The following is a 20,176-nucleotide window of genomic DNA, read 5'->3' as shown; positions in this document are numbered from 1 at the left end:
TAAGAAGGAAACAAAATAAGGGAGAAATAGCTTTTTTTGGTCTCAAAACTTGAGACAACTTATGACCAGCAGACTTATAAGAAATATTAAATTTCTTTAAGCAAAAGGAAAATGATACCAGATGGAAATTTGGAGTATACAAAGGAATACAGAATCCCTGAACCTGAAATGGTTCATATGTGGATAAACATAATTTTTTTTCTTTGCATTTTAGTTTTTTAAAAAGGTAACTGTTTGAAGCAAAAAATAAAACAGTGTCTATCTAATGGGATTTTAACCTGTAAAAATAAAATGTATGACAATAGCTCAAAGAATTGGATGGGAGAAAGGAAGCATGTTGTGGCAAGAGTTTTATATATGAACGTGTAATATTTTTTGAAGGTAGATTAGAAGTTAAAGAGAGCATCCACTTAAAAGGATCAGAAAAACAGTTTTAATTAATAAGAAACCAATGGTGGATATGAAATGAACTCCTAAAAAATAATCCAAAAGAAGATAGGGAAAAAGGGGAAAAGGAACAAAGAACAGAAGGGACAGATAGAAAGCCTACAACAACATGATAGAACTACATATAACTGTATCAATAATCACATTAAATGATGTAGTCTAAATAAAAGGCAAAAGTTGTCAGATTGAATAAAAAAGAGTAAACTCTGTGTTGTTCTCAAGAAAGTCTTGGGGCACCTGGGTGGCGCAGTCGGTTAAGCGTCCGACTTCAGCCAGGTCACGATCTCGCGGTCCGTGAGTTCGAGCCCCGCGTCGGGCTCTGGGCTGATGGCTCAGAGCCTGGGGCCTGTTTCCGATTCTGTGTCTCCCTCTCTCTCTGCCCCTCCCCCGTTCATGCTCTGTCTCTCTCTGTCCCAAAAATAAATAAACGTTGAAAAAAAAAAAAAAAAAAAAAAAAAGAAAGTCTTAAAATAGGTTAGAAAAAGGGTGGAAAAATATATACAATGTAGGTTCTAATATAAGAACACTGGAGTGGCTATGTTAATATCAAAGTGGACTTCAGAACAAGTGATGTTAATAAGATTAAAAAGGGACACTTCATAATGATAAATGAACTGATTCATCAAGAAGAAATAATAACTTTAAATTTAAATGCAACTAATATTACGTTGTCAAAATACATGAAGCAGAAACTGATAAGCTGAAAGAATACATTGAGAAATCTTCTATTATAGTTGGACATTTCAGCATTCATGTAAAATTGATGGGATAAGTACAAAGAATATCAGGAAGGCTATAGATGTGTATAACAACACTGTAAATTATCGTAATTTCATTGACATTTATAAAACATTCCATTCAAGAATAGCAGAATATACATTCTTTTTAAGTGCACATAGAACATTCATCAACATAACCCACCATATACTAATACATGAAACAAGTCTCATTAAGTTTAAAATGACGGAAATTATACAGAGTATATCCTTTGGTCCCAACAATTAAGTTAGAAATCAATATCAGAGAGATATCTGAAAAATCCTCATTATTTGTAATTATATCGTATGCTTCTAACGCATTGGTTAAAAAAAAAAAGGGAAATTAAAAGTTGTTTTGAAGTGAATCAGAATGAAAACACGTGAGAATATGTGGGGTATAGCTGAAGCAGTGTTTAGACAAATGTTTAGCTTTTTTTTAAAAAAAATTTTTTTTTTTCAACGTTTATTTATTTTTGGGACAGAGAGAGACAGAGCACGAACGGGGGAGGGGCAGAGAGAGAGGGAGACACAGAATCGGAAACAGGCTCCAGGCTCTGAGCCATCAGCCCAGAGCCTGACGCGGAGCTCGAACTCACGGACCGGGAGATCGTGACCTGGCTGAAGTCGTAGGCTTAACCGACTGCACCACCCAGGCGCCCCACAAATGTTTAGCTTTAAATGCATGTATTAGAAAGAAGAAAGGTATAAAATAAATGATCTAAATGTCCACTTTAAGAAGCTAGGAAAAGAAGAACAAATTAAAACTAAAGTAAGTAGAAGGAAGAAAATGATCAAAAAGAACAGAAATCGATGGAATAGAAGTTAATCAACAGATAATCAAGGAAACCAAAAGTAAGCTCCTTGAAAAGATGAATAAACCTCTAGCTAGTCTAATCAAGAAAAATAAAGAAGGAAGAAAACACGCTAGTAAGTATAATATCAGGATTGAAAGGGGGAGGCATCATTACATATTCTATAGAAATTACAAACATATAGGGGTGCCTGGGTGGCTCAGGCAGTTGAGTGTCCAACTCTTGATTTTGACTCAGGTCATGATCCAACGTTTCTGGTATCGAGCCCCACGTCGGGCTCCACTAAGCATGGAGCCCACTTAAGATTCTCTCTCTTCCTCTGCCCCCCATCCTCGCTCATGTGCTCTGTCTTTCAAAAAAAAAAAAAAAAAAACATATAGAAGAAATATTCCAAACCTCTAGAAATAAGTTTGACAACTTTGATGAAACAGATAAATTACTTGGAAGACAAACATTACTGAAATTGACTCAGGAAGAAATATAAAATTAGAATAGTACTGTATCTTTTAAAGAAGTGATATTTTAGTTAAAATCCTTTCCATGCAAACAAAGCACACCAAAACCCCAAACCAAAATAACTCTACACCCATACATGTTTTAACTGATGAATTCTATCAAACATTTAAAAGAGGAATAATTCAGAAAATAGAGGAAGAAAGAATACTTCCTAACTCATTTTAGGACACCAACATTACATTAATACCAAATCAAGATAAAGACATTACAAGAAAACTATGAACAGATATCTTTCATGAATGTAGATGAAAAATTTTTAAAAATTAGCAAATCAAATCCAGCAGTGTATAAAAACAGGTTTATTGTTGGGGTTCAAGTTTGGTTTAATATTGGAAAATCCACTAGTATAAGTCATCACTTTATTTTTTTAATATATGAAATTTATTGTCAAATTGGTTTCCATACAACACCCAGTGCTCATCCCAAAAGATGCCCTCTTCAATACCCATCACCTACCCTACCCTCCCTCCCACCCCCCATCAACCCTCAGTTTGTTCTCAGTTTTTAAGAGTCTCCTATGCTTTGGCTCTCTCCCACTCTAAGTCATCACTTTAACAGGAAAAATCGGAAAAAAAGCTATGTGATCCTCTCAATCCTTGCAGAGAAAGCATTGGACTAAATTCAACAGCCATTCAGAGAACGAACCTCTTGGGAAACTAGAAGCAGAAGGGAGCTTTCTCAACTTGACAAAAGACATCTACATATAACTTCTAACTAAAATCTTATTAAAGTCACAAGTTCCAATGCTTTCCCCCTAAGATAGGAAGCAAGCCAAGGATCCCCACTCCCCTCCTTATGCCTGTCAAACACTATAATGGAAGCCCCAGTCAGTGTAATAAACGATAAAAAGAAAGAAATGGCATACAGATTGGCAAAGTAGAAATGAAACCTCTTTATTTGACAAAACATGATCATGTGTAGAGAAAATGCTGAGAAACCTCCTGAATGCCACTAGAATTTGTAATTGAATTTAACAAGATTGCAGGACACAAGGTAGATTTACAAAATCAGTTTTATGTGTATATACTAGCAGTGAAAAATTAGAAACTGAATTTTGAATTTATATGGAAATTTAAAGGACCTAGAAAAGTAAAAAAAAAAAAAAAAAAAAAAAAGAATTGACAAAGAAGAACTGTATTGGAAAGTTTTCACTACCTAATTTCAAGACTTCCTCTACATTTTAAAGCTTTCTCTTTAAAACTACAGTGATCAAGGCAGTGTTGGCCTAAAGTAGACATATATTCATGGAATAGAATAGAGAATCCAGAAATAGACCCACACACATATGTCAATTGATTTTTGATATTGATGCTAAGGTATTTAAATGGAGACAGAATAGTCTTTCAATATAAGATATTAGAACACCTGGATATCCAAATGTGAAAAAATTAACCTTAACCCTTACCTCTTCATGTACAAAAATATCTTGAAAAGAATCATGGATCTAAATTCAAAAGACTAAAACTAGAAGAAAAAAAAAATCACAGGAGAAAATATTTGTGAACTTGGGATATGCAAAGAGATCTTAGGACACAAAAAGCATGACCCATAGAAGAATGATTGACAAATGGGACTCTATAAAAATTTAAAACTTCTATTCTTCTAAAGACATCATTAAGAAAATGAAAAGGTAATCTTTAAACAGAACATATTCACAATACGTATACCTGACAAATGACTTGTGCTCAGAATATATAAAGGACTTTTACAACTCATTAATAATAAGACAACCCAGTTAAAAAATATATGCACAAGAAAATAATGAATGGCCAGTACAGCACAGGAAAAGAGGTTCAACATCATTAGACCTCAGAAAACAGCAAATCAATACAATGAGATACCACTGTATATTCATCAGAATAGTTAAAATTTAAAAAGAGCAAGTGTTAGCTGGGATGTCGACCAATTCCACTTTCATATATTTTGCCATAGGGAAAGTTAAATGATAAAACCATTTTTTTTTAATGATAAGACCATTTTAGAAAATAGTTTGGCAGTGTTATAAAGGTAAGCATATTATTACCATAAAATGCAACAATTTTACTTGTAAATATTTACCCCAAAGAAATAAAAATGAGTTTACACACACACTTGTACATGAATTTTCATAGCAGCTTTATTAATGATAGCCTCAAGCTAGGACCAAATGCCCTTCAACTAGTGATGAGATAAACACATTGTGCTGTATCCATGCAACGGAATACTACTTGGCAATAAAAAGGGATAAAGTACTGATAGACATAACATGAATGAATCTCAGAAACATTTTGCTGAGTAATATAAGCCAGACACAAAAGAATACAAATTCCATGATTCAATTTACTGCCTTGGATTACTACATTAGAAATGTTAGAAAAGGCATATTTAATCTTTGGTGACAATAAGCAGACAAGTTATTGCCTGTAGCTGAGTTCAGTGTAATTGACCTGGATTGAGTATAAGAGAACTTTTTGGCATGATGAGTGTGTTCTGGATCCTAAGTGGTGGTGATTATATGGATATATATGTTTATAAAATACATTGAAATGTACACTAAGATATATTTTGTATATAAAATTTTGTATTTGTATATAAACTATACTTCAGTAATGTTGTTTTAAAAAACATTCCACAAATTTTGAAAGTTATTTAACTAGTGAAAGATTAACTTCTAACAGTAGAAAACTTCTGTGTAAGACTGAAACTGAGCCTGACAAATCCATTTAGGTAAATCAATATACACAATATAAGCAGTAATACATGAATTGAATATCCTTAAACCAGAAAGGAAAGTAAATGAATTCTCAGTACACTTTCTAGCGTATGATTTGATGTATTGGGATGGGACCCTAGCATCCTTAGAATTCACTGATATACTTTTCTAAATTCTTAAATTGTATGTGTACAGCATGGTTTTAAGTGTATTGGTTGTTTCCCCTCATGATCACATAGCTGACTAGGAGCTGCTGCCCTGCCCAGCATCATGAGAGTTCAGTGTTATAGTTGTTCAGTGTTATGACATACTATTAACCTGGGAAAAGTCAAAATACAAAATTTGAAGTACGGTTTCTACTAGAATTATTTATTATGTTGTCAACTCTTCTATAATTATTTTTTGGTTTAGTCAGTCAAAGGTTTAAAGATGTAGATCAGTAATTTATTTTGTTAATTTTTCCTTATATCAGTTTTTATTTTTGAATGTGTGTTAATGTATTATTTGCTGTCAGTATTTCAATTAAGAGTTATACCTTGTGTCAGAATAATATGAGTCTCTTCCTAATTTTTGCCATGTGCTTTGTGTTTTAGCTGACATGAATATTGCTACCTTAGTTTATATTTTCCTATATGTCTTTATACTTATTTATATTTTTTCTTTATTTTCATGTGTTTTAGATATTTACTAAAAGTAGAGCATAGATTTCATTTTTTAACCTGGTGAGAACCTTTGTCTTTTAAGGATATTTTAACTTATTTATATTTATTGCTAAAATTAATCTAATTGGCTTTACTTCATTGATCTTGTTTAAAGCTTTCTGTTTTAAATTATTTTTTGTTTCCATTGTGTTTTGGACTTTTTGCTCTGTGGTTTAACATTTATCTTTGTTTAATTTGGTTTTGATTTTTTGAATTTGTGGGAATATTCACAGTTATTTACTAGTCAGCTTGTTTTCTAAGATGTCCCTGTCATTCCTATATCAAGTTACAAAGGGCACGGCACTTAGATTCTCATTAATATTTATTCAGTGACAGAAGCTGTCCTCTTGCTGCTTTGAGTCTCTGATAGGCTATTACCCTACCTTGAATGCTCCTAGTCATGTGGTGACCTCAAGTGGGTGTCAGCTCCATTCCCTTTCTATTAATAAGGGTGCTTGTATGTGGGGCTTTCCCATTTTTTTCCCAATATACTTGAGGACTATTTAGGGGAGTAGAATCTTAGATAACACTTAGATAACACTTAGACTTGTCTTAGAAACAGTGTGGAAGGAAGAAGCCTGTAGCGGTTGGTAGGGGTATTATCTTTAAGAAAACAGTGATGTTGAAGCTATTTTTAGAGATGGAATTCTTGTCTTTCTCATATTTTGTTTTTTAGCAGATAATTATGTGGCTGGACTACCAAGATGTAGGGAGTGAGGTGAAGCTGAGAACGGCCTCTCCAGGATTGTGGGTCATGGTGAAGTTCTTGGCAAGAGTCTCATCTTAGTGTGGTATGTGGAAAGCACATGGGCTGAGGAGGCAGGAAAGCCTTTTTCCAGCTTTGGTTCTCTGTTTTTTTGTGTGACCCTGGCAAACCACTCAACTTTCCCGGGCCTCAGGCTAGGTCTGTTAAATGAGGAAGATGACTTGCTGGGATCCTTTCTAACTTTAAAACTCCATGACTGACCAGGGCACCAAGGATAGCAAAGAAGTTTCTGTTTGACAGCATTTTTATTTTTAATTTCATTAAGCAAAGAAGTCATCTTAATTTCATCTTGCAAAGTCAAGAGGAATAAATCACTTATCTTACTACTTTGAGTAGGAGAGTTAGAAGAAGGGATCCTATGTGACTTGTGTATTTATGCTCTGACCTAATATTAGGTAAGTGACACATGTTGTGGTGGGGAGTCCCAATTATAACACCTGGAAGTAGTTTGGTAATAGAATGACTCAGAGGAATGTTAAATCACTATTTTTCCCTGAGAAAGATATTTATCTAGACTCCCAGAAAGTTATTACCTTTTACATTGCGATGTGTGCTTCGGATTGAGAATGCTGGGAGGTAGGCCCACTGTGTGATAATACTCAGACATCAGGCTAAAGGTCACACTGAAGGTCTGTCATTGCTGGGCTCCTGAGTGGTAAAAAGGCTGCTACTGCTGAATTTATGTTTCATGAGATCAGCAATAGGATGCTGCCCGAGCTGGCTTTTTGTCATAAGCTGAACTGGGCATGGTCACAAGCAGGGTGGGCAGATAGAATTTTGAAATAATGAACATGTCACAGCTGTGAAAGAGTGAGGAAACAGTGCTGACTGAATACAATCTATACTGCAGTCAAAGGGTGACTCTTTTTGAAGAAAGGCTTTGTTCTGGCTCAATTCTGGAGGATGAGCCACTGACAAAGGCTTCATCCAGAGCAGCATGGAAAAGATCATGCAGCAGACATTGGTTGCTTCTCTTCTCTGTGGTCATCACTGTGAGTGGTTTTATTTCCCTCTCTACCAAGAGCATCTAGGGAAAAAAAGAGAATTGTTTCATTTCAGAAATTTTGTTTTTTGTTCTAGTAAATAAAGACATGTCATGAATAAATTCAAGTAAAATTCAAAATAAACTAGAAGCTTGGATAAAAAATGCAGGTGATAGGCTTTTATAAAGTACCATTGTATGGTAGACCCACCTAGGGATGCAGAGATCAACATTCAGTAGCCTCTGTCCTTAAGAACTAAACTTGAGTAGGTAGACAGATAAATGGCTAATACTTTTTTTTTTCTTGGTAGAGGAAGACCTTTATTACTGATAGTAACAACCTGAATTCTAGACTCTTCTGTGGGACACTGGATTCCTCTTCAGCTTGTACATAGAGGGGTACTGTATGTCTTTATCGTGTAAAAGGTTATTCACCTTCTGTTTGGTGATTTGAATAAAGAGTTGCAAAACACAGCTCTGCACGAGGAAGTTGATGTCATGGCCACGGGCTTGTGAGGTTAAATTGCTAAGGGTATGTTTCATTTAAGTTTTTATAGAGCATTTGCTCTCTGAAAGGCTCTCTGCTAGATGTTGAGACTACAAGGTAAGATAGAATCCCTGTTCTCAAGACATTTATAGTCCAGAGGGAGATGAATAAATGGATAACTAGAGCACAGGGTATGCTGATGCATTTGGAGGGAATAAGTCATCAGAATGCACAGGAGAGAATGATGTAGGGAACTTTGAATGTGTTCTAATAGAACTAAACAGTCTCAAAGAACCTATTTCCTCAATGGTTGCAGTGATCTGTGCTTAAATTTGTTTTTTTCCAAGAGCTATACATTTCTGATGGTAAGGATAATAATAACAGCCAAAAATTGTACAGTGTTTTACTCTGTGTCAGGCACCATGCTAGTATTTTATGTATAACAAGTTAAGTGATCCTTAACAGTCGTCCTTTAAGGTAAGTATTTACATTAGTCTAGAAACTGAGGCATAGAGCATTCGAGTAACTTGACCAATGACAATTAGTATATAGTAGATCTAGGACTTTTTACCAAAGTTCGAAGTTCTGTGCAAAGTTAAGATGTTTAAAATTAAGAGCATCAACTACTGGAGGAACCATCATATGTTTTTGTAGGTATAGCAGCTTAATATTAATGAGTCATAGCTGAGCATCCAGGAGAAGAATAAACATTGTTGATACATGTGCTTTTCATTTTCTACAAATAAAGCTGTATATTATTATAATTATTATTGGAATTACCCTGTACCAGCTACAAATTATAAGTAGAATATTTTATTTGAAATTAGAGGAAGATACCTTTTGATCAAATACTCTATCCCATTAGTTTACAGGAAAGGGCTTTCTTGAGTTTTGAATATATCTAAAGAGATTGCACAGCCTCCCACAATCATGGAATCCCACAGCTCTTTGAGGTGGGGATTTCCTATTCAGCCCAGTGTCTCCTAGACAAGGAAGAGGTTACTTTCTCTGTCGCTCATCCGTTGAGATGTGGGTCTCTTTTTACAACCCTGGAGGCCTTTAATTTATAAACTGGATTTGTAAATTGAAGGAGCCCAGGCTGGTTGGGTCTGTGGCACATGTGGCTTACCTCCATGCCTGAACCACAGGAGGCCTGCTATTTGCTGCACTGAGGGAGTTAATAAGAGCTCTTGTGACCTGGTTTGCCCACAGTTTATAGGCTCAAATCTAGATGATCTGAAGGAAAAAAGAATGGGATGAAAAAGTCTAAGTTATGGTCATAAACTAGAGGGAAAGGTAGAATTTTGAAGCCAGCATCAGTATAGCACAGACAAGAATTAGAAGTTAGGAAGAGCCTTGGAGGAGAGATTTTTAATTAGAGCAACACTCAGGACATTTGAGATTGTTATGGTGATTTTAAATAGGCAGCCCTTTGGCTTTAAATAGAATCAAGGACTTGACTCTTTGTCTGTGGTTTATTAAATGTAAACATATAGCAAATTTAAGGGGAAAAGGTAGTCTTTTTATGTAGAAGTTCTGATTTATGGCTTCCTGGACTTTGAAAGACTCCTTGCCCCTTTATTAAATACATTGAGTTGTTCTAAAACTTAATAAAATATATTTTTCTTGCACAAGCAGGTATTTTTAATATAGCAATTAGGAATGTCACTAGGAAGATTATTGAAAGCAGTATGTAACAAAGTTTGAATGGTCTTACTAAAGAAAATGGGATTTTAGACATCATTTGAATACATTAACTAAAAATAAAAGTAAACTTTTCATGTACTACTGAAATCAACCATGGGATTGAAGAAACTTACGAAGATATTTTGTGTAAATGTATTTTCTATTTTGCTTTTCAAAAACTGAATTTTATTTACCGATGGAATACATACCCTTGTTTAAAAAGTTCTCTTTGACCACCACCCTCCAATCCTCCCAGAGGTCATCATTTTGCCATTTATTCTTCCAAACTGTTTTTTTTAATATTTATATGCATATATTTATATGCATTGAACAGATGTTTATGTTTTGCATAAATATTTAGAAAATAATCCACAGAATGTATTGTTTGCATGTTCATTTGAAATATGGCCTTCCATTGTATGTTTTGTTTTTAATTCTTCAATAATGTTACTAATAGCAGCTGACATTTATTGACTTGTTACTATGCGCTGGATAAGATATTTAGCATTTTTCATATAATTTAGTTTAATAATCTTCAATAAGCTTCAGAGGTAAGTCGAAATAGTTGGTTTTATATGAATAAATTTTCACCTTCGTTATACCTCACATTTACATTAAATTACTAATGCCAGTAGTTTATCATTCTTTTCTTTTTTTAATATTCACTTATTTTTGAGAGAATGAACGGAGGAGATACAGAGAGAGGGGAATAGAGGATTCGAAGCGGGCTCTGCACTGACAGCAGAGAGCCCAATGTGGGGCTCGAACTCACAACTGTGAGATGGTGACCTGAGCCAAAGTTGGACGCTCAACCAACTGGTGCCCCAGTAGTTTATCATTCTTTAATAAGACTTCAAAAATACACATTTAGAATGATTTTTAAAAGTTGCTAAGAGTATAACTTGTAGTTCTGTGAGTTGTGTTATTCTTATTCAGTCAGCCAGGTCCTTGGAACAGCTGTCTCTGCTAGGCCACAAGGCTGGGAATGTGAGGGTGACTCCTCACCTTTTAGGAATGAAGAGGTAGTGTGTGTCATATTTGACTCATTCTAAATGAAGAACAGACAACCCCAGACGTTTCCTCAGTAGTTAAGGATTTTAAAACCTATGCCTGTGACAGTGTCCTTATTTTGGGGAACAGTTACAGGATACAAGACCCAGGTGGAAGGAAGTTTGTTTTTGAAAGATGCTTTTCACTTTTGCCCTTCATCATTCTGGTATGAGGAAATCGAGGCTGCGGCAGTGGGAGCTCTGAGAATTTTTATGGGAACTGGTAAAGGGAGTGATATTGAGTGGCTTGAGAGGGGAAAAGGGTGGTGCTTATTATGTATACCCTGATTTTGGAATTTGGAGGAAGATCTTTTCAAAATTTCATGACAAAATAAAGAGTTTTTAATGAGTGGGATAGCTTTTTGGAAGAGTTTAAATTGCCGCTCTGCTGCTTAACTACCTGGATGACCTCAAAAAAGCCACTTTATGCTGTTTCAATCATGTTAATAGTATCCACTTTATAAAGTTGTGGGGTTGAAATTACATAAAACATTTTATACATTGGGAAGTGCTGTACAAATGTGCAAATATTAGGTGATATTCTTACTGTTTTTATGATCATAACTCTTGTCAAGGCTTGTCTATGTTTTGCCTCTCGTGTTATTGCCTCTGTATTGAAGACTTAACCTGCTTGTTGCTTCTATCCTTTATTACTTGAAAGAGAGTACTCTATTAGGGCTCTGTGATTTTTCACGCAGAAAAAGAGACCTTCTTGCTGAGTCATTTAACAAATGTTGAAGGCCTAGTATGTATCAATCAGCATTTCTTCAGGCCCAGCATAAGAACTGAAAAGATCATGGACAGTATCTCTCAGGAAAGGAGACACGCCGAAGGTCCCAATAATTATCATGTCATTGTCATTATACATTAGTGTTCACAGACATTTTTGATCTCTTTGTCTTCAAGATAAAAGTAAACACATGTAAGTTAACATCTGTCTACCTAAAAAGTATTTCTACTAAATTCTGTCGTAGCAGGGACATTGTTTGAAAAAAAAAAACATCGAATTATCTTGTTGTGGTGTCTTTTTGGTTATAATACTTAAATTATTTTGAGATTCCCAAATAACATTCAATGAGGATATGAGGTTTTTATGTTTATCAGAACTAGACATGAGTAAACAATGGTTAAGCGCTACAAGTAAGCTCTCCTTTCCAGACGGGGAGATAGTTGCACTGAGGTTCCATTTAGTGCACTTCAGGGTCCTCAGTTAATGGGGAAGTGATCTTTACTTAAAAGCCCGCTCAGGGGCGCCTGGGTGGCGCAGTCGGTTGAGCGTCCGACCTCAGCCAGGTCACGATCTCGTGGTCCGTGAGTTCGAGCCCCACGTCGGGCTCTGGGCTGATGGCTCAGAGCCTGGAGCCTGTTTCCGATTCTGTGTCTCCCTCTCTCTCTGCCCCTCCCCCGTTCATGCTCTGTCTCTCTCTGTCCCAAAAATAAATAAATGTTGAAAAAAAAAAAAGCCCGCTCAGAAGTCTGGTTTCTTATTCAGAATTTGTTTATTATTTTTTGCTCCCTCTCATTCCCCAAATGTTTCAACCAACATAAATGTTATAGCAACTCCAAATCCATGGAAAGGACAAGCAGCTTTAGCTTGTTGCACAGGTTTGGGACTGCCTCTCTGTGAGCCAGAAATTAGACATCAGATGTTTAAGGGAACTTGGAAGTCTGCAGTTTAAATCTCATTTGCCATCTGACTGATGTTGCCGTTTATTGTCCAAAACCACTACTGGTATAGGCTGTTTCTTGAAGAAGATGTATACTTTGGAGGAGGCATTTTGCTGGGGAGAAAAAATCCTCTGGTTTTATTGTTCCTCTTCTGGATAGTTCTAAAAAGCTATAACCCTTTTGACTTTTGTTGGTGGTTTGCTTTGTCATCTCCGTGTTTACTTCCATTTATTTCTTAACCTACTGTTTGTGGCAAACCATCTCTGTCCTGAAGTTATACCAATGAAAAAAGTTAAATCTTACTCCAAAGTGACCTATGAAATTCCATTCCATATTTTAAGCTTAGCCCATTGGAAATATCACTTTTTTCTTTATTTAGTTTGCTGCCCCACCCCAGTACCTTACAGTCTGAGGGCCATGGGTGGGTTTGTTTGTTTGTTTGTTTGTTTGTTTGTTTGTTTTTAATTAATCTTTTAAACTCACCTGTTTATAGAAACTGAGCATTTCCTCTTTTCTGAAAGGCAGTTGTGGTAAGAGCTGCTTATTTTCTTGAGATCCCAACCCAGAGGTCTCTAGAGGAGTTTAGGATCTGCACAGTCACATTTGCTTTTTCAAATTAGAAGCAAGAAATACTTTAATTTGCCTTGACTCTAAACTGTTTTTTTAAATAGAGTTCACAATTAATTGAATTCTCTGAGCTTCTGGTTTATAATACTGAAGAACTTTTACATAGAGTAGATAAAGGATGGAGTAGGAATTTCTGATTCAGTTGCGCATTATTTATTGTGGAAAGAATGTTTTCCCTACAGACCAACTAGGAACAAGATGTTTAAACATAAGCCAGGGTGGAGACTTATTTGTTTGGTCAGCTTCAGAGGAGCCACGTTTCCCTACTTACGATGCGTCTGCCAACTATTCTGTCCCCCCACTCCCGCCTGATTCTTCACGTTTCTTTGGAATTTTTAGTTAGGACTCTGTTGGATAAGGCAGTGATACAGTGCACACGTGGCATTTAGAAAGGCTAACGGCAGTTTTCTGGAACAGCATACTTTTATCATGTCATGAATTTTTGCTGGTGTGTGTGTGTGTGTGTGTGCACGCACGCGTGTTTATATAAAATGGCTTCTTTCCTTTTTCCCAGTCCCCCTCTGCTGTTGGTTTGTGTATTCACATAGCTGGCGGCTCCAGGACTCCATTTATCACAGGCAGTGGGAGGGGGTACAGAGATATGAAAGGGTTACTGTTCACATTTCCTGTGTAATTCCCTCTGATCTTACTGAGCTGTAGTTTCTTTCTTGATGTTAAACATTCCCAGGCTCCTATAACCTTCTAGCCTGCTTGCTCTGGCCAAGTTTGTCCCAGGTGATCATGTAGGCGAACCTCCTGTTTTTAAAGCTTAGAAATCTCTCCTTCCTTCGTGAGATGGGCTAAATGCTCATTCCTTTGCAATCCCAGAAGAAATCCCTGTGATTTAACGCAAGAACAGAGCATACCATATTAGTTTGAAAAATCAAATTCAGCAGCCAAGTTTGTTGTCAGATTAACTGTGTAGATTTTAAAATCTGATTCCTGATGTAGTATATTTCTAGTTAAATGAAAGCCCATGATCTATTAAAGATTGCATTTTTCCTTCTAAAAACATACTTGAAAAATGGGTTCTGGTTCTAAAAGAGTAAATTTGACTGTTACCATGTTACTTTTAGCTTGCCCGATTGCTAGATCATTTTAAATTGTCTCCGATATAAAGATGCTTAGCTGAAACTGTACCATTTCTGTCTCAATTCAATTCAGAAGGTTGTAGGGAGGGGTGCTGGTACTTGTTATTTTCTACTTTTTCTCTGGTTTTAAAAGTATATAGCAGCTCATTTTTATTCCACAGTTTTTAAAATATACATTTTTATGGTTGGCAAAAGTTTTTCTATTTTTGCCTTTTCCTTTTAGAAGAAAATGCCATGCTCCTGTGAAGCATAAGAATATGTCAGCAGCTGCTAAGAAATTGATAGGGGCAGGGTGTACCTGGGCCAGCACTGCCCTCATTGTAGGTAAGGAACATTTCTTTAGACACAGCTTTGGGTAAGTTTGCTTGTATTGCTTATAGCATATCTCTCTGTCTTCATTCAACAGCCTGGGAATCTTGGGGCTTGGGGACAGATAGAAATGAAGCAGTGTCTCTTTGAAGGAGTTTCTGGGATAATTAAAGCTTGCTGTTGTTTAGGTCAAAGTAAACTATTTGCGTTGCTTAAAACAGTGAGATAAAGTATTTTTTAAGCACCTTAACTATGTGTGATATGGTTTGACATGGAGGTAGGTAGATGAAATTTTAGATTGATTCTGTTTGGATCTGCCTCAAAGAGCCAACACAAGTGTTTGATCTGTTTCATTCACCTTTAGTTCCCCAGTGTCTGAAACAGAGCTCACCATGCAGTAGGCTTGCAGTAATGGTTTGTTGAATGAGAGAAATAGATTGCCAAATTACTTTTGTATATTCTTAAATGTTTTGTATGTGCATGATCACATACATGTCTAATAATGTTTCATTTACCCTTTCTATTAGTCTCTAATGATAGAGCCTGTTCGGAGTCCTTTGTTATTAAGCAGTTAATTCCCTCAAAGCATTTTGTGCCCAAGACCATAAAAAGTGTACATCTTCTCGTCTAGCCATGACATTCCTATGTCATAGAAAAAAATGAGATTTAGTCATAAGTTACTTAAATTATAGGTAATTTATGAACATTTCCTAAAACCAGTAAGCCCATTCACTATTCTCATAATGGAAAACCGCTTATATTTTCTCCTAAAGAATATCTATTCCTAAGACCATCACAAAGCACTGAACAGTAATATTAATCATCAACAGATACTAATAGAATGTTAATAAGAAACACCATCGTGGCTGTATTGTGGGTTCTCTAAAGATGTGCACAGCCTTGGTCCTCCTACCTAAAGTCTTTCAGACTTTTCAATGAATAGAACACATACAGTAGTCAAGTTAAACAGCAATTTAAGGTACATTAAATGTAGTTATGTGCTAAGTGAGAGTCTTGAACAAGAAGCATGCAGCTTAGTGGAAGGAGAAATCATTTTGACTTGAATTAGAGAGTGGTGAGAAGTTTCACTGAAGAAGCTTGAGTTGGGTATTAGATAAATGATTGGATTTTAGATATAAAAGAAATGAGGCTAGGGACGCCTGGGTGGCTCAGTCGGGTAAGTGACCGACTTTGGCACAGGTCATGATCTCATGGTTGGTGGGTTCGAGCCCTGTGTCAGGCTTAGTGCTCACAGCTCAGAGCCTGGAGCCTGCTTCAGATTCTGTGTCTCCCTTTCTCTCTGCCCCTTCCCCGCTCATGCTATCTCTCTCTCTGTCTCTCTCAAAAATAAATAAACATTAAAAAAAAAAAAAAAGAAGTGAGGCTACTTTACATTTATAAATATCCATGATAGCTACCACACTTCTTGTCCCAACCGCAGTGAAGAAACAACAACCAAAGAGCTTAAGTATTATGATGGAGACTTTTCTCCATTGACAGTTTATTAACTCATTTTTTTAGTGAACTGAAATTTCAGAATAGCTTCCACTGAGGACATACAACTCTGTTAGTTACCATAAGGATCCCTGTTGGTAGGAAGTTCCCCCAAATTATAATTTCAGTGGTTAGACAGCATACATATTGGAAAGTTATCATTCATGATTATACTTTGGTAATAAAGGCTCCATCCAGTCTCAATGGCAAGTTTAACAGAGTTCATTGCTGAATTATATCATGATTTGAAGTCTAACATATAAGGAGATAGATCCAAATTCACTGTTTTTTGTTGCACAGACATAGGTGGTTATAGTAATTCATAAAAATCTAACTTCACCACAATTTTTCATTAACCTCTTGAAGATTCTTCTATGATAATGCAGTTACTGTAGTAATATCACAAATGAATCCAATTTTTTGGTTTTGTAAAGCAAATTAAAGTATACATAGAATTTACATTGAGACCCTTTGATTAGATTTACTTGTTACTACTTACTATTAAAAGCAAACACTTTAGTGCATTTAATTTTACAGCCAAACTTCTATCTCTAGTTTTATTCTTTTATTGCATAAACAGTCAAAGGAAAAACAACACAACAAAGAAATGAAACCAGTTTCTCTAACATAGTAAAGATAGAATCTTAAGACAGCCTGCTGACTTTACTTTTTAGTCTTTTGGCCATTAGCATATTTATGTGGTTCTGTGCATATTTCTGCATATCTCGTTTGTTGCTGCCAGTGTGATAAAGAAGGGAATGATGAAGGGAAACTATAACCAGTGCTTATTTCCTACACTATATTTTTGCCTCAATCTAGTGTCTTTCAAGATATCACTAGGTGATCCGTGATTAAAGAGTTTGGTGGTTAGCTAATGTTATGAAAGGTGGGAGCATCTCAGTGCATATTGATATTTTATTTAACCCACTGTTTCCCAGATGTACTTGACTTTGGAAATGCCCACTGCTTGCCTGACCGCTTGCTTGTCTTTCTTTCCTCCCTCCTCCTTTCCTTTTAGCTTCCTTCATTTCTTTTCTTTTCTTTTTTAAGGATACTTATTAAAAATCTCCTATAGGACAAGTTTCAGGATCATTACTATAAAGTTTACACACACACTGTTTAGGTCTGTTGCTTATGTCCATTTTTTCTCTTAATCTCTACCTTTTCTAAAGCATAGGATGGGAGATAGAAGGAAAAAGAATAATTTTCAAGTCTTGCAAGCTATACTGATGTCATGTGTAGTGGGAAAGAGGCTGACACTCTTTTTGAAAACAAGATTTGAGATTTGTGTGAGGATTTCAAGAGTTCTTACTGTCTGCATCTTAGGTAGCTCTGAACAAACAGAATTTGCCCAAGCACAATAGAAGTCTCTGGGGAGAGGAGTAGGGTGGATTCAAGGTAAAATGGGGCTTTCACTTTTTACTGTAAGTATTTATGTTTTGTTTGAATTTTTCCATTAATGTAAATTTCTTTTGTAATCTTAAAAACAAAGACTGAATTAAAAGATCTTACTAGTTGAGAAGAACTCTATAAAAGGATTGCTTATTGCAAGCTTTTGTAAGGACTAGCCTCTTTGGTATTTTCAAACTCACTTTGTTTAAAAACATACCAGAAATTGTAAGCCATTTTTTTTCAGAAACAAGATATATGAAGTAAGGTAAATTTGATAGATAAAATTAATATACCTTGTCCTTGCCACCACTGTATCTTGTACATATTTCAATTGTTGCTATAACTCACTGTGCCATTATTCTCTACCTATGTGTTAAGTGAGGGACTGTGCTTAATTGTTTCAGCGCCTAACTATGCACCATGCCTAGTATTTAGTAAGCATTTGATAAATGTTTGTTGATACGGGTGTGTGTTGGGGAAGACTTAATTTCACAGTTATTTCTGGGAGAATGCATTAGTGATTGTCACTTTCAAATCTTAAGAGGACTATATTCCTTTGAAAACATTTTAAAAGTTTATTCTAGTTTTGTATTTATATCTGTCCTCTGTCAGAAAGAATTTAAGATAGTACTTATTCATTAGGACACATAATATAAAATAAAGTTTTAAATAAATAAATAAAATAACAAAGTTGGAGGGCTTTGTTACTGCCCATGTGGAAAATTCAATATCAAGTGACAATGACCAAGACAGTATGTCGTTGGCATAATGATAAACATGCAGATTAATAAAGTGGAATTGAGAGATACTTATATTTTTGGTCCATCAATTGTTTTTTACAAAGGTGCTATTCTCTATTCATTTGCAATTGTTTATAATAGCTTTGTTCATAATAGAAATGAGAAACAATCCAAATGTCCATCAACTAGTAAATGGATAAACAAAACACGGTATGTCCATACATTAGAATACTCTTCGGCAATTAAAAAAAATTAAAATGGTGATATGTGCTATAATATGGATGAACCTCAAAAATACTATGCTAAGTGAAAGATGCCAAATTCCACTCGTATGAAATGTCTGTAATAGAGCCGATCAGAGGAGTTTGGGGGGTTGCGGCAGGGACTGACTTCATGTAGACTTAAGGGGTTATTGAGAAGTGAAGGGAACGCTTTGAAATTAGATTGTAGTGATGATCGCACACATCTGTAATTTGACTAAAACATCATTGAACTGTACACTTTCAACAGGTGAATTTCGTGATATGGCAATTGTACCTCAGTATTGTAAAAATAAGAAAGGTGATAAAATGGGACCAATGTATCTCATAAGATCCCCTATATTTCCTTGAGGTGGATCACAAATTTTGCTCTAAATTTTCTAAAGAGACCATTCTAAGATGAGTTGTGTTTACTAGTGTTCACAAGATCAAAATTTGTCAGCATTTTAGGAGAAACTACTAATTGTAATTCAAAGAAAACTATATACTTTCATTCATAGAGTAGCATATTCACCTCTGACCTCAACAACATCCTTGTAGTGAATAACTGAATACTCTCTTTTCTGTAATTGTTTCTTAAACCTCCCTTCAGTGTAGTCTAGTGGCTTAACATCAAAGGCGCTTTACTAAGTACAATAATGCTGGGTGAATAGGATGGAGAGCGATAAAAGGACAAAGCCAAGAATGCTGCTCTTTGGTGGTATGTCTTAATCCAGACATGCAGTTTTAGAATAATGAATGGGTGAACTAAATAGATATGTAGCAGCCCTGCAGAAGCTTTTTGTAAAAAACGGAGTAACAGTTAAGTTTAGCATTTTACTCTCAGGCAAGTACCTGAAGTGTAATTATTCTCAGGTATAGGTTAGATATGGGGCCATTTACTTTAATAGCTGGATTGGGAGTATGATTGGCATCCTCTTAGGAATGTTGGGGAGCCTGAGGAGGAAAAGTATCAGATTAGACTGTCCAGCATGTATGAATAGAGGTAGTCTGAAGAAATATGTGCTGATGGGTTATGATTTTCCCTTAGAAGTAATTTTGGCTGTTCTCCAGTGCTTAGACCAAGGGATCATTCAGGCTCTGAAGACAGTATAACATGGCCATAGGTATTAAACTTGGAATAGTGTGGTTTTCATTATAAATTTTCAAAAGTGATACATGTGTGTTATAAAAACATTCTAGCAATTCAATTCAAATATCAAGTATAGAATATGTAGAATAAAAAATTGAAGTCTTTCTTTTCTCTATACCCTTCTTTTTTTAATAAATTTTTTTTTAAGGTTTATTCATCTTTCAGAAAGAGAGAGACAGAGCATGAAGGGTTAAGGGGCAGAGAGAGAGGAAGACACAGAATCCAAAGCAAGCTCCAGGCTCTGAGCTGTCAGCACAGAACCTGATGTGGGGCTCGAACCCACGAACCATGAGATCGTGACCTGAGCCGAAGTCGGACGCTTAACCGACTGAGCCACCCAGGTGCCCCTTCTCTATACCCTTCTTAAATAATATTCTTATTAATGTATATTTAAATTATTTCCAGTTTTAGCTTTTACAGTGCTGTGGTAAACATGCTGGCACAGGGCACTCCTCCATTTAAATAAATATTTGAATACACACACACACACACATACACACAATTGCGTGTACACACATGTATGTATATGTGTATATGTTCATATATATGTATATATTATCACTTTAG

At 35.7% G+C, this 20,176-nt stretch overlaps 1 protein-coding gene across 7 annotated transcripts in view; it reads left to right on the top strand.

Annotated features, from left to right (window-relative positions):
- Window positions 1-20,176, top strand: part of ZNF438 (zinc finger protein 438) — a 173,431-nt gene that overhangs the window by 49,031 nt on the left and 104,224 nt on the right. For 3 of the 7 annotated variants that reach the window (XM_045462552.1, XM_045462555.1, XM_045462551.1), the window contains one exon: window positions 14,506-14,606. The exons of the other annotated variants lie outside the window; for them this stretch is intronic. The gene's annotated coding sequence lies outside the window, so the exon portion shown is untranslated. The remainder of the gene's footprint in view (window positions 1-14,505; window positions 14,607-20,176) is intronic. 7 annotated transcript variants of the gene reach the window in all.

Source organism: Leopardus geoffroyi, chromosome B4, assembly GCF_018350155.1.
Source record: "Leopardus geoffroyi isolate Oge1 chromosome B4, O.geoffroyi_Oge1_pat1.0, whole genome shotgun sequence".
In the NCBI taxonomy this organism is placed as follows: domain Eukaryota; kingdom Metazoa; phylum Chordata; class Mammalia; order Carnivora; family Felidae; genus Leopardus; species Leopardus geoffroyi.
This window is presented reverse-complemented; position numbering and strand designations above follow the sequence as displayed.